This window comes from Bubalus bubalis, chromosome 7, assembly GCF_019923935.1.
Source record: "Bubalus bubalis isolate 160015118507 breed Murrah chromosome 7, NDDB_SH_1, whole genome shotgun sequence".
NCBI lineage: Eukaryota > Metazoa > Chordata > Mammalia > Artiodactyla > Bovidae > Bubalus > Bubalus bubalis.
This window is the reverse complement of record NC_059163.1, coordinates 109,543,249-109,569,644: the sequence shown is the minus strand read 5'-3', so window position 1 is coordinate 109,569,644 and position 26,396 is coordinate 109,543,249. Positions and strand designations below refer to the sequence as shown.

Genomic DNA, 26,396 nt, shown 5'->3' with positions numbered 1-26,396 from the left:
AGGACTATCTCTTTTACAAAATGTCCTTTTTGCAGTGATAGCAGGATTCCTTTTGTAAGGACTTTGGGGAAAAGTTTCCTAACTTTTTTCATCTACAAATCCAAGTAGTAAAGGCTTTTTAAATCCTTGTGCTCGTTGTGCTCAGTTGTTCAGTTGTGCCCGATTCTCTGCCACCCCATGGGCTGTAGCCCACAAGGCTCCTCTGCTCATGGAATTTTCCAGGCAAGAAAACTGGAGTGGTTTGCCATTTCCTACTCCAGGAGATCTTCCCGACCCAGGGGTCTAACCCGCTTCTCTTGCATCTCCTGCCTTGGCAGGTGGATTCTTTACCTGCAGTGCCACCTGGGAGACCCTAAAAAAAAAAACGGACGTTTTTGTAAACTGGTATTGCACTAGAAAAAAGGAGAGAAGCAGAAGGAAAACGAAGAGAGACTGTGGATCAGCTAATTTCATAGTTACTGAAAGCTATAAAGAAACTGTAAGACTTAACTAAGTCAGGTGTTCTGAGTGGGAGGTGGTACAGACAGCAGTGTAAGGCAGACGGAGTTCCAGCTGCATCACTTAATTTGTATATGACCAAAGGTTAACTACCTACCCTCCCCAAACCTGATTTTCCTGATCTTTATAATTGAAGGAAGGGTAATAGGTTTTTCACAGGGCCTACACACATTAAATGTCAATGACCTTTGTTAGTATATCTGTTTAACAGTGCTTGATCAAAGGAGCTCTCATGCCCTGGATTTTTATGTTATTGATGTATTTGTCTACTGGCCCCAACTTTGCTGCCCTTTCTTGATTATATGCTTAAGCCACTTGTAATGGATTCTAAACTCTTTGTATGAGATGTGGGAGAATTAGGGAAAAAGAAAATTGATGGTAAAGGTAAAATAAATGGAGAATATATTATGAACCAGCACACTTCCAAAACCCAAGGAATGCAGCAATGGCCATGCTGTTGTTGGTTAGTCACTAAATCATGTCAGACTCTTTGATACCCCATGGACTGTAGCCTGGCAGGCTCCTCTGCCTATGGTCATAGCTACTAATAAAGAGAGAAGATATAATAACCGAGTTGTCAAACATAGCCTTCTAGATGCTCTTAAGTTCCTTGTGGCACATTTATGATAAAAAGTTTCCCACAGTTGTCACCCCAAAGCGAGGTTGTCCCCATATCAAAATACACATCGACCACTAATACTCATTCAAAAAGTACAATTTGCTTTTACACTCAATATATCCACATTTCACAAGTCAGAGTGTGACCAAATTATTTATAATGTGTGCATGTACACACACACACACACACACACACACACACACACACACACTCTCTTGAAAAAAGCATAGATTGCTTGGTTCTTGGAAGCAGTTTGCCAATACAGTAGACCACCAGATCACAAAATCATGTAATCAGAGCAGGAGTCTAGTTAGTGTCAGGTGTACAAACTCAACACTGGGAATGCATTTGCTATCTAGAAATAGTCCTACAAGCCACCAGAATTGGCTAAAAAAATGTTTCCAACACACACACACACACACACACACACACACAGAGTTAAATGCATTCCCTCTGCTGTGTTGCCTCCTGTTAAAGACATAAATATACAGGAGTGGAGATAAAGAGGGATGAATGGGAGAGTTCAGGACTCAGGGCAAATCTAAAAGGAAATGAAGCAGTGCAATAGGAGAGAGGATCAAGGGAAAATAAATTAGGTAAGCAACAGCATCATGCATCAGAAGTCTTCTCCATCACTAAACTGGCAAAATTTCTTCAGAGGGCCATCAGTCAAATGATGTCAAAATGGTAACTGGTTTTGTTTGTAATCCCCGTGTTGTCGAGGACCATCTGTGTAACAACACAAGTTCCACTCCAGGTCACAGTCCCAATGCTTTCATTATCCTACAGACCAGTTGATGACTGTAAATATTTGCTGGGAGGTATCATGGGCTTAGAGTAAGGAAGTCAGGTTTCTTTCCTTGCTGTCTTTGAGGGAGAGACGTGTCAGAATGTGAATAGGCTGTGTGAGAAGGAAAAGAGGACGAAGAACCTCACAATTATTATATCGGTGGTTTGGAGAGAAAATATACAGTGCATTTTCACTATTAAAGCGTCCTCTTCGCAGAGCTTCAGATTTCCTCCCTTCCCCAGTTTTGACCTGCCAGTGCACTTGGACTCTTTGCATGCACGAAGATGGGCTAAGAAGAAAGCCAAGTCAGCATGGTCTGATACGGCTACCCCTAAAACGAAAACTCAGCAACCGGGCAGCACTGGGTGTGCGCGCGTTAATGCGTGAGTATGCATGCGTGGTAACCCGCGGACGCAGTTGGCCGGGCGCCGCCCTCGGAGCCCCCGCCCCCACCCCCCCGGCCCCGGTCTAACCCCTCCCCCAACCCCGACCTTATAAAGGCAGCGCTCGCCGCCGCCCTCCTCACAGTCTGAGAGCGCGGCCTGCCAGAGGTGGCTCCCTCGTTCCCCCACTCAGTCACACTCCGCGCACTCACACACTTGGAAGCGCCTCCCCACGTCCCTCCCCTGCCCTCCTCTTGCTCTGCTCTTCTCTCTCTCACCACAAATAGTCGCCGACCGACTGCCAATCCGCCTCTCTCTCCCTCTCTCCACAACATGACTGACTGGGAAGCGGTGGCTCAGGCAGAGCAGCTCTGCTGGCGCGGGCAGGAGGAGCAGGAGGATTATTAAATAACGCAGCTCTACTCTATACAACTGGGAGTAGAGAGAAGGAGCCCAACATCCGAGAAGGGGAGGGAGGGCAGAGGAAGGGGACCGGGAAAGACAGTCCCGTGCCCCGAAGACATAAATCCCCGAGTGCCCGGGAGGAGCCTAACAAGCGGCGCGGAGCCCTCAAGGTAGTAACGCCCCCAGTGCCCCCGCACCCGGCGGGTCGCGCTTCGCGTCGCCGCGACACTGGGGTCGGCCCCGGGCGGACGCGGGGAGGACCGCCCGGCAGGTGACGGCGCCGTGCCCGGGCCGCCCCGGGGCAGCCCCCGCCCAGGCCCGGGGCGCCGGCCATGGGCCAGGCGTGTGCGGCGCGGAGACCTGGCCTGGCGGGCGGGGTGGGAGGGAGGCGGAAGGGCTCGCTCGTCGCGGTCCCGCGACTCTCCGCGCGCTGCGTGGCCTTTTCCTCCGCGCTCCTGAGCCCTCGGATCACCGCGGCTGCGGTCGCCGCTCCGGGGCGGTGAGGAGCGCGGCCGGTCGAGGAGGCAAGAGTTGGAGCAGCTCGGGGCCGCTCCCCTCCTTCGCCACTCTCGTCCCGCAGGTAGAGGCGTCCGGGCAGCGCTGGCCCCGGGGACTGCGGGAGCCCGGGTGGGGGCGGTGGCGGGGAGGGGGAAGGGGAAAGGGGGCGGGGAGCCCGGGGCTCCTGGTGGAGCCGCAGTGCCGGAACCTGGACGGCCCCTTGCCTTCGCCCTCTCGTCCTCCGGCGCTGGCTTCCTGGATTGGAGGCGAGACCCTCACCAGCGGCGGCAGGAACAGCAGCGACTTAGTGTGAACAAATTGCTTTGTGGTGGCGCATCCAGGGCTCTAGGGAGGGGTGTGTTTGTGTGTGTGTGTGTGTTTTCGCGCTCTGGATTAATCAAAGCGTTGGTTAACCTGGAGAGAAAATCAGTCCCGAGCTGAAACCGCAGGTGTCCCCTTGCTCCGCCTTCCCCCACCTTCTGGGTTGTGTCCCGGGGACTCGTACACTCAGTGCTGTCAGGGGCAGGGTTGCGCGATGGGGTGATGGAGGGATTTGTGAATGGTGCTGCTTTGCGCGTGGAGGCTGAGCCTTGCTGATGTAAAGGAGGAGGGATCCAGAGTGAGAAGAAAGGCTATTTATGGCAAAGAGTTGTGAAATTTCTCGGGGTTTCCTTCCGTGTTTCCTGAGCTTCTCTGTCTCCCTCTCCTCCTCTATCTCAATTCCTCTCTGCCCTCCTCTTTCTCAGAATTAGAAACAATTCTGCTTTCCATTCCATCCCCACCCCCTTTCTCGTGGGACCTTGAATATGAGATGAAGGAAGTCAGAAAATCACTTGCCATTTTACAGGTAGAAAAAAACATGCTTTTTACAAGTTACTGATCCTTTGCCTTTTATGTGTGTGTGTACTTATCAGGTCTCTTGCCTCTTCAGGCCACCAATAATACAGACAAAACATCTACTTGGTTTCAACAGCTTTCATTTCTAATATCTTTACAGTTGAATACCTTCCCACAGATATCGAACACATTTATACCCCTAAGAAAGGCTGTTAACATAATGTGCACACATTTTACCATAAAACTGGTTTTATTAAAAGCCTTGGGGAAGAAAGAGAAGCAGACAGCTAGGTGCGTTTGTATTGATTATTGCTAATTAGAATTAAAATTAGCTATTAAGAAAAGACCTAAAATACTTTTAGTCTAGTCCACAACACAATTAGTTTGTTTCAGTTTCTTTTCCTGTTTGCTTTATAACAGACAAAAATTCCAGACGTACCGTGAAGCTTAGAGAGGTGCCTTAGAATAGTGTATACCAACTGCGTTTTAGCAAATTTATGTTTGTTCTATGAAAAATGTGTGTTTTCATAGAACCATCTACTGCGTTGTAACTGATATAGTAGGATAGTGTCCTTATTATTTTGAATTTGGCTGTCTCTAAGCAGCTGTCAAGCACAATGTTTTTAAAACATTGAAATTCTATGTTGTAACAACCAGTTCAATAATTTCAGGAAGAAAGAGAACTGACCAACTTACTGTCAGAGTGATTTGTTTTCATTTAGTATTAATTAAGGAGCTCCTTTTTTGATCAAAACATGCCAACTGTTGATGTTTTCTTCCAGTGTGAAAGTAGCTTTCCTTAGTAGTTCTGTTTGTTTTGAAGACAAAGCAGTTAAAGATTTATTTGATTTGATTAGATTTGTATTGGTTTAAAATACATTTTTAACACTGGAGCATGTGTAGTTTTATATATTACATTAAAACATGAACTGAGCGCCCTGGCTCTGAGAGTTGTTAACTTTCTTGAATCATTGGAATGTAGAAGTAATGGGGAATTTTAAAAGGTACTTGATGGGCTATATTATTGTAGTCATACTTATTAAATAGTCTTACTTATTAATATTTTTTTGACACCATCAGAGAATTAGCAACTTTATTATTTAATGATGCATTTTTATACTATAGAATGTTGATTTACGTTGTCGTGAAGTTGAAAATGAAAAAAATGTATATAATATAGATGTTGGCCTCCTTATTGCATTTTATTATGCAACATAGTATTCATAATAAAGAGCCTATCGTGTGCAAGGCACTATCTAGGTATTGTGGAGGAATGTAAGACTTCTTTGCTTCCTGCCCTTCAGGAGCTTACTCTCCAGTTGGGGAAAGTCCGATGTTCATGCTTGAACAGTTAACAAACCTTGACAATAAGAGATTGCATGTCTAATGAAGACTGCAGGAGTTCAGAGCATGACAATAACATTTCATACTGAATTTTGTTTGAAAAGGCTTCTAGGGTAGGTAAGACTTCGTTGGTTTTGATCTTAACGGATAAATAGGATTAGTGACTTGTGGATAAGAATATAAAATGTAAAATGCAAGTCTCCTTAAATTGTAGAAAAGAGCAAAAGATATGAGAAAGATAAGTTTGTTTGAAATAGCTTTTGATATTGTAAAGTGGTTGAATTTGTTGTACAAAGTACAGGGTGAGTCTGTTTGATGTACAACATTCTGTACACTGTGTTTTTGGAATTAGTTGTAAATATTTCTGTGCCTAAGAAGACAAGTTTTTTATCTTGCTTTTTAGTGAAAAATATATTCTCTCTATATTAGAAAAATATGTAAGTAGAGAATGCTTACCCTAAATATTTAAATATACCATGTCACACTTAAGTGTTGAATTTTGGAATGTACATGAAGTGAGGTGTTCAAGTTATATCCTTAATCAACTCTCCTTAGATTTGGTCTAAAGAAAAGAGGATGAGATATGTAAAATAACAACTGTATAAATAATGAGCAGTCATTGAATGCTTAATATTTTATTCATATAAAATGTATACCTTATTAACATATTTTCTATCATATTTTGTTTTAAAGTTGTTAGAATGCACTTGCATAATAGTTAATCTATCCTTACATTATTTTCATGAATATATAGCTATGATGTAGGACCTGTGGGAACAATTTTAGAGTTGTAACAGTTTAAAAAATGTTTTAACTATCTTTTGGTAAATATATTGTATTACTAATAAGATTGTGCTCTGTTTATAAGAGTGCGTTTTTAACTGAGTTACGTGTTCTTTATATATTTATTTGTTTTTATACAAACACAAAACTGTTTAGAATGCATTCCTCCATTTTAAGAACACAAGAGGTAAGATCTGAATTGACATTGAGCCTGTCTAATCAATATGACACTCCAGAAGTATTTTATGGTGATAGTAAGGAAATAGTACAAATATTAGATATGACTTTCAGTAAATAACAGAATAGAATTACTTTCAGTTTAGTTGAATTAAAAGATATATATATATATATATATATTTTGTTGACAGTGAATAGATAAGTCATTACTGAAATGAAAATCCTATTAAATCACCAATTTCTATTCATGCAGGAATGGGATGATTTCCAATGTAGTCAAAGTACAGACCAGCATATCTGTTAATTGGTCTCTTTTGAGTTTGGTTTTGGACAATATGTCACAGGTGTATCACTTTGATAATGTAATCTCTCCCATTGTATGACTGACAGCTTTTGCATGATTTCCCTACTGGATAGTGACAAAATCTATTTGCTGTATATTGAGGACATATGCTTTTATCAGCAATATAATCTTCACTATGTGAGAGTGTCATTTAACAATAAAACATGAATTCTGCAGTGGGAGAAGCAGAGAGAAAAGATGAGGAGATTGATGAAAGACACTAACAAAGGAAACATACTTCAAAAGGTAGCTTAAATATAATATAAAAATGTAAAGCTGACCAGTTTAATCTGCAGTTGATACAGTACCAGGATATTGTTATCAGTTCTTACTTTAAATGACTATATTTCATTTTAAGCTATTTTCGTGGCTAAACAAAATGTCAAAAAAAAAAAAAAGCGGTGCTTGAAAATGTTTCCTAAGGTATGTGGTATTATATTACAATTAAAAGAAATTCTGCTTGGACCTTTGACAGATAGTTTGTTGTTTGGAAAATTCTTGGCTCTATATTTAGACTAACTTAAAAATATACTTTTTGTTTTTTAATTATTTACACTGTAATAACAATTTAAAAATTTTGATTAAACTTATTACAATTCTTGAACACTGTAGCTGTGTTCTGATACTAAATAAAATCTAAAGGTCATTTATAAGGAAACATTCTGTTATCTAATGGCAAATTCTTAACCTAGAGTGGTAATTCTCAAAATGTGGTTCCCTGGACAATAGCATGAGTGAACTTGTTAAAATGCAATTCCGTTAAATGATTGAATCAGAAACTCTGCATTGGGGTTTCCTGTGTGATTCTTGGGCTTCCCAGGTGGTGCTAGTTGTAAAGAACCTGCCTGCCAATGCAGGGGACATAAGAGACACAGGTTCAGTCCCTGGGTTGGGACGATCCCCTGGAGATGGGCAGCTTAACCCACTGCAGTGTTCTTGCCTGGAGAATCCCATGGACAGTGGAGCCTGGCATGCTGTGGTCCATAGTGTCTCAAAGAGTTGGACATGAGTGAAGCAACTAAGCATGCACACACGTGTGATTCTTCTATTAAAGTTTGAGAACCACTAACTTAGAGTATTTTATAGTGATATTTGAAGGCCATGTCTTCCACCTATTTTATATCTAAATACTTTCCTCAACTGGTAGAGATAACTATGCTTTGACTGTTTAGACCTAGAAAGTATTGTACTCTCCATCAGAAGAATTTCATCTTAATTGAGCTTTTTCCTTTTTAAAAAAAATTAAATGACTTTGTAACTCCTTGTTGTTGATTAGGGAAGCAGTACATCAGTGTAGAATTTAACTGGACAATAATGAGCTCAGGCTGATCTTATTGGTAGTCATTTATAAAGAAAAAAATATGCACAGTGTACAAAGGTTGACAGTCTTTAGTTTTGTTGACTCTTATGTGATATTTTTGGTCTTGGCATTTATAATCATTTTCTCTGTATAAGATTACAGTTATTTTAGCTGCACAATAATAGCTTCACAAGTGTGAAATGTTCTCTCAAATGTTCTTACTGCTGAAAGAATTTTAGATTACATCTGTACGTCTTTCAAGATAAAGATAATGCGTTCAAATCCTATATCTCTCTTAGTATCCTTCTCCCTTTCTTCTTCCTCCGTCCTGGCCCCCCACCCCCAGGACTCCTCCACCCCTGCCTTTCAGATACAAGTTCAATCAGCCCTTCCCAAAGGAAACCTTCCTTGGCCTTCTTTGCTGTATCAGTGTCCCTTATATATATATTGCTTTAGTTCCATGTTCTTCTTCCTTATGGTACTCATTGCAATTTAATTTTATGTGTATTTGTGTGTTTGGTTCAGTATCATCAAGAATTAACAATGGCCAACACATAAATATTGAGTAATTGTATGCCTTCATTCTAAGGATATTTTATGTTTTTCCAAAGACTGACTGTTTAAAAAGTATTTTAAAGGGAGTCCCTAGACTATATGAAAATATGGGTGTTGTTTTTCTTTCTATTTTGCAAACGATGAGATGTTTGTTAACAACAGCAGCAATGACTATCATGTGCTGAGCACTTCTTCCATGACACTTATATTTGTTATGCCATGCAGTTCTCCTAACATTATAAAATTTTGTGCATATTTTAGAGATGAGGAAACTGAGGCTCTGTTCTGTGAGCTGCCAAACTACTTATACCAAATATTCATACTTTATTATAATAATTTATAAATTATGAAATCAGTAGATAGAAGGTGTGGACTGTATTCAGTCCTTATTCCTGTTTTAACTCTGGGCCCAGCAATAGCTGTTCATTATTCACCCTGTTGCTCCTGTCTTCCGTGATGGCTGTTGTTGCTTCTTGGGTGATTGCAATAAGTGATGGAGAACTTGTAAGGCTGATATTCCCATCTTTTTATTACTCTTTTCAGTACTGATATATTTTGCCCTCAGTGCCATAATTCTTTTGCCCCAACTAGTCAGAATCTCCCAAATTATTAGTGGAAATTTAAGATGTAACCGAGTATAGTTTTAAGAATGAGTGCCTATATGTGGAGAATGGTCAAACATTAGATATTCTCCATATTTGGAAATATACAGCATATCTTTTGGCAAGGTACACACAGAGATTTCAATACTTTGCTCAAGCAAAACTGATATTTTGGGCAGCCTGTTAATGCAACTTGTCTCCCAAGAGAAAAAAAATTACTTGTCAGTTTCGTTTCTTTTGACTTTTAATCTTCAACTTATTTACTTAAATATGGCTTTAATCAGTGTTCAGATGTTTGAAGCAAAGTAAATATTTTGAAGTATTTATGTATTATTCTGTAGAAGTCCATGGTCAGCATTACATTTGCTTTTTCTGAAGCTGTCTGCTAGATTCATGGACAGAGTTATATATTTCATAATGTGTTTAAGTCAGTCAATAACATGGATAAAAATAGCTGCATAATAACAAAAAGAAAAAAAAAAGATTGGTTGTTTTACTGAGTATCTCACTTAAGGCCTGTTTTGTAGCTTTTTGTCAGAATCTGTTTCTGCCACTGGAATTGTTTACCAGAGCCCTCAGCCATGCCCCTGATTTATGAGCAGTTCTTCTATGGAGTGGAAAGCTTGGCATCTAGTCCGAGACCTTAGGACTTAATATCAAGCCACCCTTGATGTCCAGCTCTAATGTTATAGCATATTTTTAGTAATGCTTCTTTCTTACAACTGAAACTGATTTCTCAGTTAATATTTCCCCTGCATCTTGGTAACTTACTCAGTATCACCATTTCTCATAGCATTTGAGCACAAACTTTCTTTGACAGAGCCTTCTTTATTTCTTAAGGATTGGGTTTATGCCTGTGAAACCACTTCATTTCCTGAGCTCTTTCATCTGCCAGCAGACTCTCCCCTGCCTTGTCCCCAGTAACTACTTTCCTGGACTTCTAAAACTTTCCAACTCTAAGAGGTATGCTTCATTCCCAGTACCCACTCTTAGACCTTCATGATGCCAACCTCTTATGGCATATTGTTGTTGTTCTGTTGCTAAATCATGTCCAACTCTCTGTGACCCCATGGATGCAGCATGCCAGGTTCCTCTGTCCTTCACTGTCTCCCAGAGTGGCCCAGTTTCATGCTCATTGAGTTGGTGATGCTATCTAACCATCTCATCCTCTGCCACCTCCTTCTTCTTTTGCCTTCAGTCTTTATGAGCATCAGGGTCTTTTTCAATGAGTTGGCTCTTTGCATCAGATGGCCCAAGTACTGGAACTTTAGCTTCAGCATCAGTCCTTCCAATGAATATTCAGGATTGATTTCCTTTAGGACTGACTGGTTTGATCTCCTTGCTGTCTAAGGGACTCTCAAGAGTATTCTCCAGCACCACAATAGGAAAGCATCATTTCTTTGGCTCTCAATCTTTTTGATGGTCCAACTCTCATATCCATACGTGACTACTGGAAAAACCTTTGCTTTGAATATGTGGACTTTTGTCAGTAAAATGGTGGCAGGTTTTTAATACGCTGTCTAGGTTTGTCCTAGTTTTCCTTCCAAGGAGCAAGTGTCTTTTAATTTCATGGCTGCAGTTACTGTCCGCAGTGATTTTGGATCCCAAGAAAATAAAATCTGTTACTGCTTTCACTTTTCCTCCTTCTGTATGGCTCCACCCCCAGATATAGGTTGGTTGGACTTCTTGGAAGTATTTATAGCTGGGGTTGTATTGTGCTTTCCAGACTGAAGGGCAAGTCTAGTTCCAGGTTCTGATCATCACCAGATTGCTTCATTTTGCTACATGTTATCTTCTGTGTGGCTGTGTCCCACTATAGTGCTAACTCATTCATCATCATTGACAGCAAACATTTTGTAAATGCTTATTATGTATGTCAGTCTGTTTCAAAAAGGATGTACCGCCTGTGGTTCTTTAATCCACATAAATGGAATACAGATTCTTCCTTGTCTGGTTTGTTTCTGTAATTCTAAGTCAGTTGTTTATTTCAAGATGACCTGGCTTTTCTTCATTCTGCTTTATAACCTTATTTGAATATAATATAGTGGGAATGTCAGACAGCTGAAGAAAGAAAGATGGTGTGATGCCTTCTCTAATTTTCCCTGTTTGTTAACGAAAACTAGAGGTATTCCTGTGTTCAGGAAGTGTTTGGTAAGCCAGGTATACTGCCTTAATTCAACTTCCTTATCAACCAAATTCAGACTGCTACTGCTGCTAAGTCACTTCAGTCGTATCCGACTCTGTGCGACCCCATAGACGGCAGCCCACCAGGCTCCGCCGTCCCTGGGATTCTCCAGGCAAGAACACTGGAGTGGGTTGCTGTTTCCTTCTCCAATGCATGAAAAGTGAAAAGTGAAAGTGAAGTCGCTCAGTCGTGCCTGACCCTTAGCGACCCCATGGACTGCAGCCTACCAGGCTCCTCCGTCCATGGGATTTTCCAGGCAAATTCAGACTAACATGTCATATTTCTTATGTATCTGTTCACTGCAGTTAGGTTTTTTCCTGGAAAGTTAAATACTATGATTCTGTTAGTGAGTTGTTATTGCTTTTGTTTGTGGCTTTTTTTCCTTTCGTTGTTTTTTGCTTGATTTTGGCAGTAGCAGTAATTGATACATCATAAACCAGTATAAGATTTACAAATAAAACCAAACAAATATAAAAACATGGCAGAAACAAATGCAGATATAGGCTTTGACATTCTGGTCAATTCTTTCTCAACTATTTTTATTTGTTTGATTGTTTTTGTTATTTATAGATATACAAATTACCAGAGCATTAAGTCATTAAGTCTGAATATATGAAATGTGTTTAGTGAGTACTCTTTAATATAAAGTATTATTTAGTACATTCAGGAAAAACTTGAAAGACATCATATGAAGCTTAAGAAAAGGAAAAACATACTTCTATATAAAAATCAAGTTCAATATTAGAAATGCAGACTAAGAGTAACTTATTTCATGTAAAGTTTTGAAATGTCTTACTGAAGCAACAGTTAGAACTGGACATGGAACAACAGACTGGTTCCAAATAGGAAAAGGAGTACCTCAAGGCTGTATATTGTCACCCTGCTTATTTAACTTATATGCAGAGTACATCATGAGAAACGCTGGGCTGGAAGAAGCACAAGCTGGAATCAAGATTGCCGGGAGAAACATCAATAACCTCAGATATGCAGATGACACCACCCTAATGGCAGAAAGTGGAGAGGAACTAAAGAGCCTCATGATGAAAGTGAAAGAGGAGAGTGAAAAAGTTGGCTTAAAGCTCAACATTCAGAAAACTAAGATCATGGCATCTGGTCCCATCACTTCATGGCAAAAAATAGATGGGGAAACAGTGGAAACAGTGTCAGACTTTATTTTTTTGGGCTCCAAAATCATTGCAGATGGTGATTGCAGCCATGAAATTAAAAGACGCTTACTCCTTGGAAGGAAAGTTATGACCAACCTAGACAGCATATTAAAAAGCAGAGACATTACTTTGCCAACAAAGGTCTGTCTAGTCAAGGTTATGGTTTTTCCAGTAGTCATGTATGGATGAGAGAGTTGGACTATAAAGAAAGCTGAGCGCCAAAGAATTGATGCTTTTGAACTGTGGTGTTGGAGAAGACTCTTGAGAGTCCCTTGGACTGCAAGGAGATTCAACCAGTCCATCCTAAAGGAGACCAGTCCTGCGTGTTCATTGGAAGGACTGATGCTGAAGCTGAAACTCCAATATTTTGGCCACCTGATGTGGAGAGCTGACTCATTTGAAAAGACCCTGATGCTGGGAAAGATTGAGAGCAGGAGGAGAAGGGGACAACAGAGGATGAGATGGTTGGATGGCATCACTGACTCGATGGATATGGGTTTGGGTGAACTCTGGGAGTTGGTGATGGACAGGGAGGCTTGGTGTGCTGCGGTTCATGGGTTGCAAAGAGTCAGACACGATTGAGCGACTGAACTGATAATAAAACCAACGGGTCAGTATACTAGAATTCCTAAATTTTCAAAGGAATGCTACCTACTTGGCAGATAGCTCAAGATCAGAGTTATTTGATTTTGTTTTCAATTTTTAATACTATATTTATGTGCAAACAGACCCAATAAAACTAAATGTATTCATTAATAAATGAGTTTCTTAAAAGTTAGAATGTACCTCCTTGAGCAGTAATTTTAAAAATAAAGTACAGATTACTAAATTGGGCCGTAGAAAAGCATTATAAATTTGTACAGCAAACATATAAAGTTGCAGCAACATTGTGGCTAAAATTAACTTTGAGGTATATTTCCTACAGTGTTCCTCAAAGTGTAAATATGGTGATATTGGGAAACATCTTCATCAACACCAGTTCATCTTTTTAAAGGGTTCTGCAGTGGGAGGGTCTAAGTTGATTACAGGGAAAGTGTAATATGAAGCATCCCATGGGGACATTTTGAGGGTCCCAGATCCAAGTCCTGCTCAAAACGCTGAAAGAATAAAGACACTACAGTATTAACTATCTAGTGAAGAGTAGGAGAGAATTGCCTTCCATGATATTTCTGAGGACCATCAGGTTCACTGGATGATAATGAAAGAAACACATAACCCCAGAATCTAATATAGGGAATGATTTAATGATGTACTGTATTTTAAATACCAAAAAGTTTTAGTTGAATATGGGATGTACGTGTGTGTGTTAGTCGCTCAGTCGTGTCCGACTCTTTGCGACCCCATGGACTGTAGCCCACCAGACTCCTTTGTCCATGGGATTCTCCAGGCAAGAATACTGGAGTGGGTTGCCACATGGGATAGATTGGTAAATTTGAAGTTCTGGAGATGAGATCTCCAACCCCACTTCCGACAGGCTAGTCCTCAGTCTATCTAGTCACCTTTGAGGCAAGGGAGCTCTCCAGGGTACTAGATTCTTGCTGAAATCCTCCCTTGCAAAATATTTTGTTGTTTTTGTTTTTGCTTATCATAGCCTTTCATAGCCATTGCAGATGCTCCATCATTCACTTGAAATGACTGACCTTCCATCATTTGACTTATTCTTGTGAGTCTTTCAAGGCTCAATGCAAATTTAAGTTCAAGGATGCCTACTTCAGTCCCATGTAAGAAGCCTGTTCTGAGTTCTAATAGCAGGCTGTGTATATCACTATCAAATCTCCATTTAAAGTATCATAAATTTACTGTTTACTTGTGCTTCATGTCCACTAGATTGTTAACTTAATGAGGGCAGAGTTTTGTGCTTTGTTCTCTTTTTCAAACAGCTCATCTAAATCAGTGATGTGAAGATCCTTAGTAATTGATTAGTAAATGAATACTGCTTAAGAATAGCTTAAATATTGTCCATTTTATGTGAGCAACTCCTGGAGCTAACCACTGTCTTGAGTCAGTGAATATTACTTACTTTGAATATTTCTCTCTATGGCTTTTTCATGGACTAAAAACTTTTTTAGGTTACTTGGTTCTTAACTTGAAACCAGATATCCTAAAATGGCCACAAGTCTTGGAAAAAAATGAAAGGACTGGAGGGACTATGGCATATACACCAGGGGCATTAGGGTATCAGTGAGGTTCAAAGAAAGGAGCATAGGCTGATATGGAAAATGGGGGCCAAAGAACCGACTGGATTGTCATATTGTTAAACAAGTATCCCAAACATCTACTCCACGTTCATTTTAAGTCTTCTGGAATTTGGGGTCTCCTCTCAATTTCTATAGCCCAGATATCCATTTTGACATGTTTGCAAATCTGAGGTCACATGAGGATAGCAGAATTCTTCAACCGAGTAAACAAATGTTGCTAGTACCTGTGTATATAATGGTTGATGAAACATATGGTTTTTATCCTCCTACAGTTTAGTTTTCAATTGTAGTGCCCATATTGTCCATGATACTTGGTGAAAATGGAACTTGGAAGACTTCTTTTCTCTGTCTTTTTATAGCCGCGTTAGTGACTTCTTGGACTGCCATTCTGTACATCTGCTTGTTTCCAGTACTCCACTCTCACATATACCATTGAATGTTCAGTGTGGCAGTAAGTGATTGTCATCGTTGAAAAACACATTTGCTTACATGTAAGACATCCTGTCACTAATATGATATAGATTTACTTATCACTGTAACACGAGTGGTAAATTGTATACCTGTCTATGCTGCTGCTGCTAAGTCGCTTCACTCGTGTCCAACTCTGTGTGACCCTATAGATGGCAGCCCATCAGGCTCCCCCATCCCTGGGATTCTCCAGGCAAGAACACTGGAGTGGGTTGCCATTTCCTTCTCCAATGCATGAAAATGAAAAGTGAAAGTGAAGTTGCTCAGTCGTATCCAACTCTTAGTGACCCCACAGACAGCAACCCACGGGGCTCCTCCGTCCATGGGATTTTCCAGGCAAGAGTACTGGAGTGGGGTGCCATTGCCTTCTCCGATACCTGTCTATATCTTCCCTTATAGGGACAATTGGAGAGTAGTTGAGGTACCACAGTTTTTCATTTTGTCAGAAATTCCCTATATTTCAAGTGCATAAACTGTAGGAAATGGTTGTGTGGCCTTTTTGTGGGGCATATTTTCACTTTATAATTCTACTTTTCACATTTTTAAAGTATATGTACTATCCATCCTGTATGTCATGCTGTTTCTCTTACCTGTTTTGATTTTTTTCTTTTGCCTATTGCCAGCAGGAATGTTTCAATTATGAAGCATAAGAAAAGTATATATTTTAGTAATATTTACTTCTTGGGAAATCTAGTTATATAACTCAGAGAAAAATATAGATTCAAAATAACAGTGTAAAACAAAGAGTTTAAAAGAACTAAACAGACATTTCTCCAAAGAAGACATACAGATGGCTAACAAACACATGAAAAGATGCTCAACATCACTCATTATCAGAGAAATGCAAATCAAAACCACAGTGAGGTACCATTTCATGCCAGTCAGAATGGCTGCTATCCAAAAGTCTACAAGCAAGAAATGCTGGAGAGGGTGTGGAGAAAAGGGAACCCTCTTACACTGTTGGTGGGAATGCAAACTAGTACAGCCACTATGGAGAACAGTGTGGAGATTCCTTAAAAAACTGAAAACTGGAAATAGAACTGCCATACCACCCAGCAATCCCACTGCTGGGCATACACACCAAGGAAACCAGAATTGAAAGAGACACGTGTACCCCAATGTTCATCGCAGCACTGTTTACAATAGCCAGGACATGGAAGCAACCTAGATGTCCATCAGCAGATGAATGGATAAGAAAGCTGTGGTACATATACACAATGGAGTATTACTCAGCCATTAAAAAGAATACATTGAATCAGTTCTAATGAGGTGGATGCAACTGGAGCCTATTATACAGAGTGAAGTAAGCCAGAAAGAAAAACACCAGTACAGTATACTAATGCATATATATGGAATTTAGAAAGATGGTAATGATAACCCTGTATGCGAGACAGCAAAAGAGACACAGATGTATTGAATAGTCTTTTGGACTCTGTGGGAGGGGGAGAAGGTGGGTTGATTTGGGAGAATGGCATTGAAACATGTATAATATCATATATGAAATGAATTGCCAGTCCAGGTTCGATGTATGATATAGGATGCTTGGGGCTGGTGCACTGGGATAACCCAGAGGGATGGTACTGGGAGGGAGGTGGGAGGGGGGTTCAGGATGGGGAACATGTGTATACCTGTGGTGGATTCATGTTGATGTATGACAAAACCAATACAACATTGTAAAGTAATTAACCTCCAATTAAAATAAATAAATTAAAAAAAAAATGAAGGTAATTCACTACATTAACAAAAGGACACAAATCATGTTAATAAATTCAGAAAAAAGTTAAAAAAATAAAAGTGTTAAAAAATAAAGCAAAACTTTTCTATAATCATCTTGAGTAAACTCATAGTTTGGAAAGCTAATAATTTCTTTATGAAATATTTAGAATTATGCCAAATAATATCATCATTAATTTTAGAGATTAAAAATCACTAGTCATTTTTGAGTAATACTAGAGATGAAACTGCAGATGGTGACTGCAGCCATGAAATTAAAAGATGCTTACTCCTTAGAAGAAAATTTATGACCAACCTAGATAGCATATTGAAAAGCAGAGACATTACTTTGCCAACAAAGGTCCGTCTAGTCAAGGCTATGGTTTTTCCTCTGGTCATGTATGGATGTGAGAGTTGGACTGTGAAGAAAGCTGAGCGCTGTAGAATTGATGCTTTTGAACTGTGGTGTTGGAGAAGACTCTTGAGAGTCCCTTGGACTGAAAGGAGATCCAACCAGTCCATTCTGAAGGAGATCAGCCCTGGGATTTCTTTGGAAGGAATGATGCTAAAGCTGAAACTCCAGTACTTTGGCCACCTCATGCAAAGAGTTGACTCATTGGAAAAGACTCTGATGCTGGGAGGGATTGGGGGCAGAAGGAAAAGGGGACGACAGAGGATGAGATGGCTGGATGGCATCACCGACTCGATGGATGTGAGTCTGAGTGAACTCCGGGAGATGGTGATGGACAGGGAGGCCTGGCGTGCTGCGATTCATGGGGTCGCAAAGAGTCAGACATGACTGAGCAACTGAACTGAATTGAACTGAGAGATGAAACACTCCTATAAGAACTATGGTTTAATCCATCTAAAAGAAAAGTTGTCTTAAAACTTTTCAAGGCTGTATATGGTGTGTTCTCACAGTTTAGGTATTTTATAATGTCACTGTTAGGAGAAAGAGGTGATTTTAGGAATCATGTGAAGCCTTTGTGTTGTGTAATCATAGCCCTGGGATTCTTCAGCCCTCAGTCAATCCTAGGACTCCTTTGAGACCAAAATTGGTGTGGTCATGAAAAGATGGGGACCTGCTGTGATTGCATTTTCTTTTCCTCTTAAGTAGAAGAAGGTAATTCACTTTACACCCCCACCAGAACCATATTAAGTGCTTGTACAAATATCATTGAATTTAAAATTACTTTTGTAGAGTACTACTGTCTGACATTAAGTCAAAACTTGGATCAGTCATTGTTGTCTATGTACATGTACAAAAATACACACACACATATATATATATATTAATGTAATTTCTTATAATGGGATTTGTTTTATAAAAATTTTTCCTAGGAATGCATGTGCTTTTAGCCTTTTTTTATTTTTGAGGGGAAGAGGTGAATCAGTGAGTTAGTGAATCAGTTAGTTAGCTCTCCAGAAGAACAGACCAAATGTATACATATTCGTATCATTTATCTTTAAGAAGATTCACTTTAAGGAATCAGTATATGTGATTGTGGTGGCTGGCAAATCTGAAATCTGTAGGGCAGGCCAGCAGGCTAGAAACTCAGGCAGGATTTCTATGTTACAGTTTGAGGCAAAATTCCTTCTCCAGGAAATGTCGGTTTTTGCTTTTAGGCCTTCAACTGATTCAGTGAGACCCACCCACATTATTAGAGGTAATCTGCTTTACTTAATGTCAAATGTTTATAGACATTAATCATGTCAAAAAATACTTTTAACAGCAATATCCAGACTAGAGTTTGACCAAACAACTGGGCACCATATCTAAGTCAAAATTTCACATACAGTTTAATAATCACAGAGGGTGAGGGATAATATGTTCACAAGCCCTTTCTGGTTGACATGGTAAGTGTGTGTACACATGTTTTTCCTTTGGCTGGATACTTCAGCATTGGTCACTAGTTTGTATTTGTAGACATAAGTCATCATTTATTGGTTCCTTATATGTTCAGTTCAGTCGCTCAGTTGTGTCCGATTCTTTGCAACCCCATGGACTGCATCATGCCAGGCTTACCTGTCAATCATCAACTCCCAGAGCTTGCTCAAACTCATGTCCATTGAGTCGGTGATGCCATCCTACCATTTCATCCTCTATCGTCCCCTTCTCCTCCCGCCTTCAGTCTTTCCCAGAATTAGGGTCTTTTCCAGTGAGTCAGTTCTTCGCAGCAGGTGGCCAAAGAATTGGAGCTTCAGCTTCAACACCCATGACTCCAATGAATATTCAGGACTGATTTCTTTTAGGATTGACTGGTTTTGATCTCCTTGCAATCCTAGGGACTCTCAAGCGTCTTCTCCAACACCACAGTTCAAAAGCATCAATGCTTCGGTGCTCCGCTTTCTTTATAGTCCAACTCTCACATCCATACATGACTACTGGAAAAATCATAGCTTTGACTAGATGGACCTTTGTTGGCAAAGTAATGTCTCTGCTTTTTAGTATGCTGTCTAAGACTGTCATGGCTTTTGTTCCAAATGATTATATATTCTGTAATCATTTTGCAAGTATGCAGTGTGTTCAACAGACAATACTAGGCAGTTGAAAACTTCAAAAAGTGACTGAAAGAGGCTAAATCTTCTAAGTGTTTTAATTCTAGTGGAAAAGACACAAGTATAATAGATGACTATGATAAGTAAATTTGTAGAGTGGAAATGTGCATTTTTTTAATCATGACAATTAAATATCATTTTCCCCATGAGCAATCAGAAAATAATTCATGTCAGTGGTTAATATGCCAAGTTACTATGCTTATGTTTGAAGATGACTCACATGTAAAATTGGATTATGAATGCTTGCCCACTGCAGGTCCACTTCATTGACAGTGTTGGCCATGCATACTTTCATTTTAGCACATTAAAGGGTTTGTATTTTTATTCAGCCTATGCAAAGGTGATTTAGTATATACTCAAACAGGTCTGACAAGTGGGCTGTCATGTTTTATTGATGATCTTGTATTTTATATAGCACAGAGCAATAAACATTTTCTTTACAGCCTCCAAATGGGTGTTTTCTCATAGCAGTTTCTCCTTCCAAAACTGCATTTTATTTCTGTTTTATTATTCAGTGAATATGAACTTGTCTGCCTGACTTTTGAGGCCCTCTATAAACTTACCACACTTTACTAATCCAGATATAGATCTTCCACTTTGTTAAGATCGTGTAACTTAGAGCAGTCTCACATACGCAGCATATGCATTTAATCCTTTCCATTTATACAAATCTCGGTTGTCATTACAGGCCTGACTCCATGAAACCTTCCATGATGACTCTAACCTGCCTAGGGAGTTTCCTTTGCCATACTCTGAGTTGCAAGCAATACCTAGTTGGCACCAGACAATTAAGTACAGTCTGTTCTGCTACAATGAATTTTTCTGTAATGTGAATTAGCTCCTACAGGGTTGGTAGAGAAATTTTATTAGTTAAATGTGGAAGTTGGTTCCTGTGTGATTTCCCCCAACATATTAATATTTAACTTTATCTGGTGATTGTAGCCACATGCAAAGTATACTAATACAGGCAAATGCCGAATACAGTAGACACATACCCTTTTCACCAAACTTTCACCCTTTTAAAAAAGGAAAAGGTTTTGTGTTTCCATTATTATTATTATTTTTTTAATTATAAATTTTACATGTCGTCTTAGTCATACAGAGTTTTTATAAAAATTATTTTGATTTTGTTTAGTACTTTGGGTCATAAGTACATAGATTTTTAATGTTTCTGCAAAGCCCTAATTTGGGAGTATAAGCTCTGTTGTATATGTTGTCCAGTTTTTTCAGAATGAAAGAATACATCTATTACAATAGAGGAAATTGAGAAAATTTATTTCAAATCACTCAATAGTTATTGAGCATCTACTCTGTGCCAGACACTAGGGCTCATGTTGGATATATGAAAATGAACAAGGCTGGCTTCTGAGTACACAGGAGACTAAGCCAAAACCCTGTATGGGTGGTTCTGTTGCTTACTGAGCTTGGTGGACTAGGAGGAAGAGAGAGAAGAACTGGGACCTTTGTCTGTTGTTTCTCACTCTGCCTGGAATACTCCCTCATTAAGGATTTGTTTAGTCAATTTCTTTCCAAGCTTCATTTCTCAACCCAAGTATCATTTCTTTATAGTATTTTAATCTCACCTAGCACCATGTATCTTTCTATTACAGCACGTAAGGTAGCTGTTATTTTATAATCATTTGTGAGATTATTTAGATTATTTAGTAAATATTTTTCTTAGAATGTTCAATGAGAACAGAGATCATATTTATTTATTCCCATTGTTGTATTCTCATTTTCTAGTAGACAAATGCAAACACACATACAGTTGGTATTAATATGCATGATAAAGGTAATACACATTATATATAGATATATATAGCAGGTATTCATTCACTAATTTTTATTTATGTGAATAGATTTCTTTATTTTTTAGCAACTGACCTTTAAATATTTTTCCTGGAATGAGCAATTATTTTTCTAAACATGTTACTTTTGTATCACCACATTTCCTGGTAGTGAATTAATTTGTTGATATTTTTGGCTTATATTTTTGTTTTATACATTTTAATTAAGTATATAATAGAAAGGTCAAGGCCCTAAAAGTAAAAAATCTCAAGGAAGTAATTGAAAATTTTGGAAGAAAATATTGATTTTTTAAATTAAAATTAATATCTGAACATGACTGAATGACTAACACTTTTCACACTAAGTTAAATGAACAAATAAATCACAGTCAAGAGGGAAATGTTTGCAAGAAATATAACTGGTTAATTACCCAGAAAATGTAAGAAAGGCAACAATTCAATAGTAGCGTGACCAGCTACCCAATAGAAAAAAATAATAGAAAAAAAGATATAACACTAGCAGCTTATAAAAGAAGAAACTCATGGGAAAGTAAACATGAAAATGTGTTCAATGTTATTAATAATTAGGGAAAAACAAAGCAATGGAATGTTATTGCATAGTACTCATAATGATGAAAATTAAGGTTTAGCACTACTAGCTTTTGGTGGGAATGCAAAGTATTGTTAGCATGTCTTTCTTGTGAAAGTGTAAATCATAAACATGTAATCCTTGACACTTTGGTAATGCCTAGTAAAATTGAGGATATGCAGACTCATTGATCAAGCAGTTCCACTCTCAGGTTTTACAGGAAAGAAATTCTTGCCCTTGTGCATCAGAATGCATTAAAAACCCATTCATTGTACCATTTAAAAAAATAGTGGCTAATTGGCAGAAGCTGACATTTGATAGAAATACATTTATTGTGAGTTAAAAATCATTTATATTAGTTTTAAACACACAAAGCAAAATTCTTGGTACATATTGTATATGGTTACATGATATGCGTATATATTCACATATACCTAATTTGGGATAGTGAGTTCTTCTGGAAGAGGAGGAAGGAAAAAAAAAAAAAGATTGAAAAAAGCTGTATTGCTTGCTAAATTTAATATAGAATAAAAATTGTTCATTTATGAGAGAATAAATTGATTGTCAGAGAGGCTGTGAATTGTCCACAGTCACTCAGCCTGAACTGTGTTCCAGGCCCATGTTTGGTGTCCGTTTGCTGACATCTTTAGTACATGTGAGACACCTGCAGATTCTTTTCATGTTGTATCCCTCTAAACATTATTATTTGTGTACCCTTTTCTTATAAGTTCACATCAGCACTCAAGCTATAAGATGTTTTAGAGTGAAAGATAGAAACTAGTTGTCAAGTTGTTCTGTCCATTGCTTTTTCTTCTAAAGCTTGACAATCCAAATTTGTTCCTTGAAATTTTACTTTAGTCTGTCTCAGAGTTTTTCTGAACTTGCTGCCTTACTTTCCCCAATCAAGTTATAGCTGGGTGATAATCACGTTCTTTCTAGAGCAGTTTTATTGTAGAAGGCCATATTTATTGAATTTAATTACAGTTAATCCATTTCATTGGATTAATTGTAATTTCAAACCTTGTGGATGACTTCTTTTCTCTCTCCCATTTAATGTGAGGTGTAGATGACTAGATTATTTAATTGAAACATCATTAAGTCAAATGCATGTGGACCACCATATACTTGTAACATTCATCCCACAATTAACTGTTAATAATTGCTTCACTGCCACTGCCTTGGATATGAGTGAGTTGAAGTTTTGTGAATATGGAGTCTGATTTAATCGCTGGTCATAATGAAGCACCTGAGTCAAAGCTTGTTTAAGTAGTGAGGAAAAAGAAGTGATAAAGTAGTGGGTAATTACAGTGTATCTAGTCATCATTCCAGACATGAAGTGCCAGCTGGATTATTTGGTGACCTTTGCAATTTAGAATGATCAGAATACAGTGTGATGACATAGAATCATACACAACAATGATGTGGAATCAATTTCAGATATTCAGACTGCTGTAAAAACTAAGTAATATGCGTATGGAAACATTTCATTTAAAATATTTTTTTCTAAGTCTTAGTTTCTCCTTTGTGATTTCAAGTTTCTCATTTATTCATTTTGATTAGTTATATACTTTTTTTGTATCTTCCGATAGTTAAACTGTTTATATCTAACATTCTAAAAATCAAAGAGATCAGCTTATCTAAATTAACTACTGCTTGAGTATTATTTCTATTAAGTTTTAGAACCAATATTTACTTTCATACATAAAATCTAAGATTTTTAAAAAATATTTTATATTATTTGATATCTGATATCAAATAATATAAAATATTAAAAAAATCTTATTTACTTTCTAGGTGACATTTCAAATATTTATCCTGTTCTTTTGTTACTTTCTTCCTTTAAATATTCTGACCTCATAGGCCCCAATTAGATTTCAAATTAAAATATAGAGAGTAGCACACCTTTCCAATTTAACAAACAAAATATATCATTTTTTGTGCATAGAGTAACCCCAACCACAGAGAGGGCAATGGCAACCCACTCCAGTGTTCTTGCCTGGAGAATCCCAGGGACAGGGGAGCCTGGTGGGCTGCCGTCTCTGGGATCTCACAGAGTTGGACACGAGTGAAGTGACTTAGCAGCAGCAGCAGTAGCAGCAACCCCAACCAAGGTAATATAGAATGCCACATAACCGAAATAGCATTTAAATAATTAAAGAGTTGCATTTTAAAGTAAAACTAGGGAGGGTAAAAGAAATAATAATTATACTTCTTCCTCTCTTTTGTATTATATGTTATTTCCTTTAAAATAAATATTTATTCCTATACCAGTGTTCTCTTTAGTTATGTGCTCTACACCTGTGGTTGGATTCACACTGTCCATACAATTTGGTCTGACTGGCACATATTTAGCATTTCAGTATCTAACTAAAAATGATTTTTTTAAAACTTCATAACCCATGTATATAGGAACTGACTACAGATGTCTAAATTGTTAAAGGAGTATGATCTTTATGCAAAAAAAATTTTATAGATCATGTTATGGATTTTTCATTATTATTTTGACTCACTACATTTTTATATGTGAATTATCTCAATCAAAATTATATAATTTTTCCTAATTTTTCCTTTCCTTTATCTTCATCCCTTGGAAATCTTTACCTCTGGAGTTAAAACTTAGTATCATTGATTCTTATATGCAATGAAAACAAAAATAAAATAAAATTCTACAGGTTTTAAAAATTAAGATCAGAGTTTTCATATTGTCATGATCCATGAATTCATAGGTCTTTTCTTAAGAAGCGGTTTTTCCCTCTGACATTGACAAATGATGAAAGAGGTGACAGATTTCCTGAAATAATCTGTGAACCACTATTATATAGCTTTGTGGCTGGCATTTGAAAGCTAACTGCTACTAGTTATCTAGGAAGTAACATTCTTACCTCCTCTCCAAGAGTTAAAGTGGGTTGTGGGGGTTGGAGGGGGGGAACTTTAAATGGGAAGTATGTTTCAAAGTAAAATATTCAACTAAAGTATTCAGCACATAAGATAAGTGGGTGCCTGCATGCTAAATTGCTTTAGTTATTTGACTCCTTTCTATTCTATGAACTGTAGCTCACTAGGCTCCTCTGTCCATGGATTCTCCAGGCAAGAATAGTGGAGTGGATTGCCATGCCCTCTCCAGAGGATCTTCCAGACCCAAAGATCGAACCTGTGTCTCATTATATCTCTTTTTGGGGTTTCCCTGATAGCTCAGTTGGTAAAGAATCCATCTGCACTGCAGGAGATCCTGCTTTGATTCCTGGGTCAGGAAGATCCCCTGGAAAAGGGGTAGGCTACCCAATCCAGTATTCTTGGGCTTCCCTTGCAACTCAGCTGGTAAAGAATCTACCTGCAATGTGGGGGACCTGGGTTTGATCCCTGGCTTGGGAAGAATTGCTGGAGAAGGGAAAGGCTACCCACTCCAGTATTCTGACCTGGAGAAGTCCATGGGATATCAAAGAGTCGGACACAACTGAATGACTTTCACTTTCACTTTTCACAGTAAAGTAGTTAATAAGTGAGATAAGTACCACTTTTTGGATATTTGGTTCTATAACCTTATTTTTGCTTTCTTATTTTTCTAGTCATTTGAAAAGTGGGATTGAATTTAATAGGACAGATGTAGAATTTTAACCTACAGTGCAAGAATAGAAGATCAGAGGATTATTTTAATATGTAAAGTGTCTTTAAATTTTTAGAAAGTGTAAAATAATACTTTCTCCATAATATGCTTTTCTCATGTTTAAACTTAAAAGGATATGATCTTTATTTTTTTTTTTTTTTCCTCCTAAAATCACCTGTCTTACAATACTTATTACCTCTGATTTTGTCTGGAGAAACAGTTACCATCATGTTGTAAATTTGGTCCCACAGCTTTTACTAGGTTCAAGGAATAGATCATAAAAAAAGATGTGAGTTAAATAATAAAAGACAGGTGGGGTTGAAAGATTAATTTAGTATTGGTAATTTTGTTAACATTTACTTGTTATTGAGACTGGCTAAGATAAATCAGTGTAACTTTATATTAGCCAATTTTGATGTGACCAGATAATGTTCATAAAATACCTTTACAGTTGATGATTATCTGTCCAAATGTTAATACATCTGTTAGAACATCATGCTTTTGAAAATATTACACTAGAAGATGATCAATTTCCCTTAACTTGAAGGTGAGGCACTGCTTTGGTCAGTCTCTGTATTTGACTTTTGCCAAATCAGCATCAATGCTGCTATTAAATTGAAAAAACATGCAGATTACTTCCCTTTTAAGACACTAAGATATCCTTTAAAAGTATTCTACATACAGGATTAAGTATTCATTTTCATGATCTTAATAATTTTTGAAGTTAAAATATAGTGTTTCTTTTGATTGTCTTTGGGTTATCACTTGTATTTTGGTTTATTGATTTACTTATTTACTATTTTATTTATTTACTTTCAAAACTTGGTTTGCAAACTTATAAACCAAACAGCTGTTGACTGTCTTCTGTGTGGAAGGCAGAGTGCTAAATGCTCAATTTTCGTGCTCTCATTTTATTCTTGAGACAACTCAATGGGTTAGGTTGTTTTAATTTCCACTTTTGTTTGTAAACATTGAGGCATAGAAAAATCAGAC

General features: G+C 38.2%; 1 protein-coding gene across 25 annotated transcripts in view; it reads left to right on the top strand.

The window, feature by feature from the left end:
- Positions 1 to 2,742: 2,742 nt before the first annotated feature.
- Positions 2,743 to 26,396, top strand: part of CCSER1 (coiled-coil serine rich protein 1) — a 1,462,911-nt gene continuing 1,439,257 nt past the window's right edge. For 24 of the 25 annotated variants that reach the window (XM_025290710.2, XM_044946320.1, XM_044946326.2 and 21 more), the window contains exon 1: positions 2,743 to 2,865. The gene's annotated coding sequence lies outside the window, so the exon portion shown is untranslated. Of the gene's footprint in view, positions 2,866 to 3,154; positions 3,276 to 26,396 lie in introns of those variants that run through there. The other variant, XM_025290711.2, reaches the window with a different exon arrangement.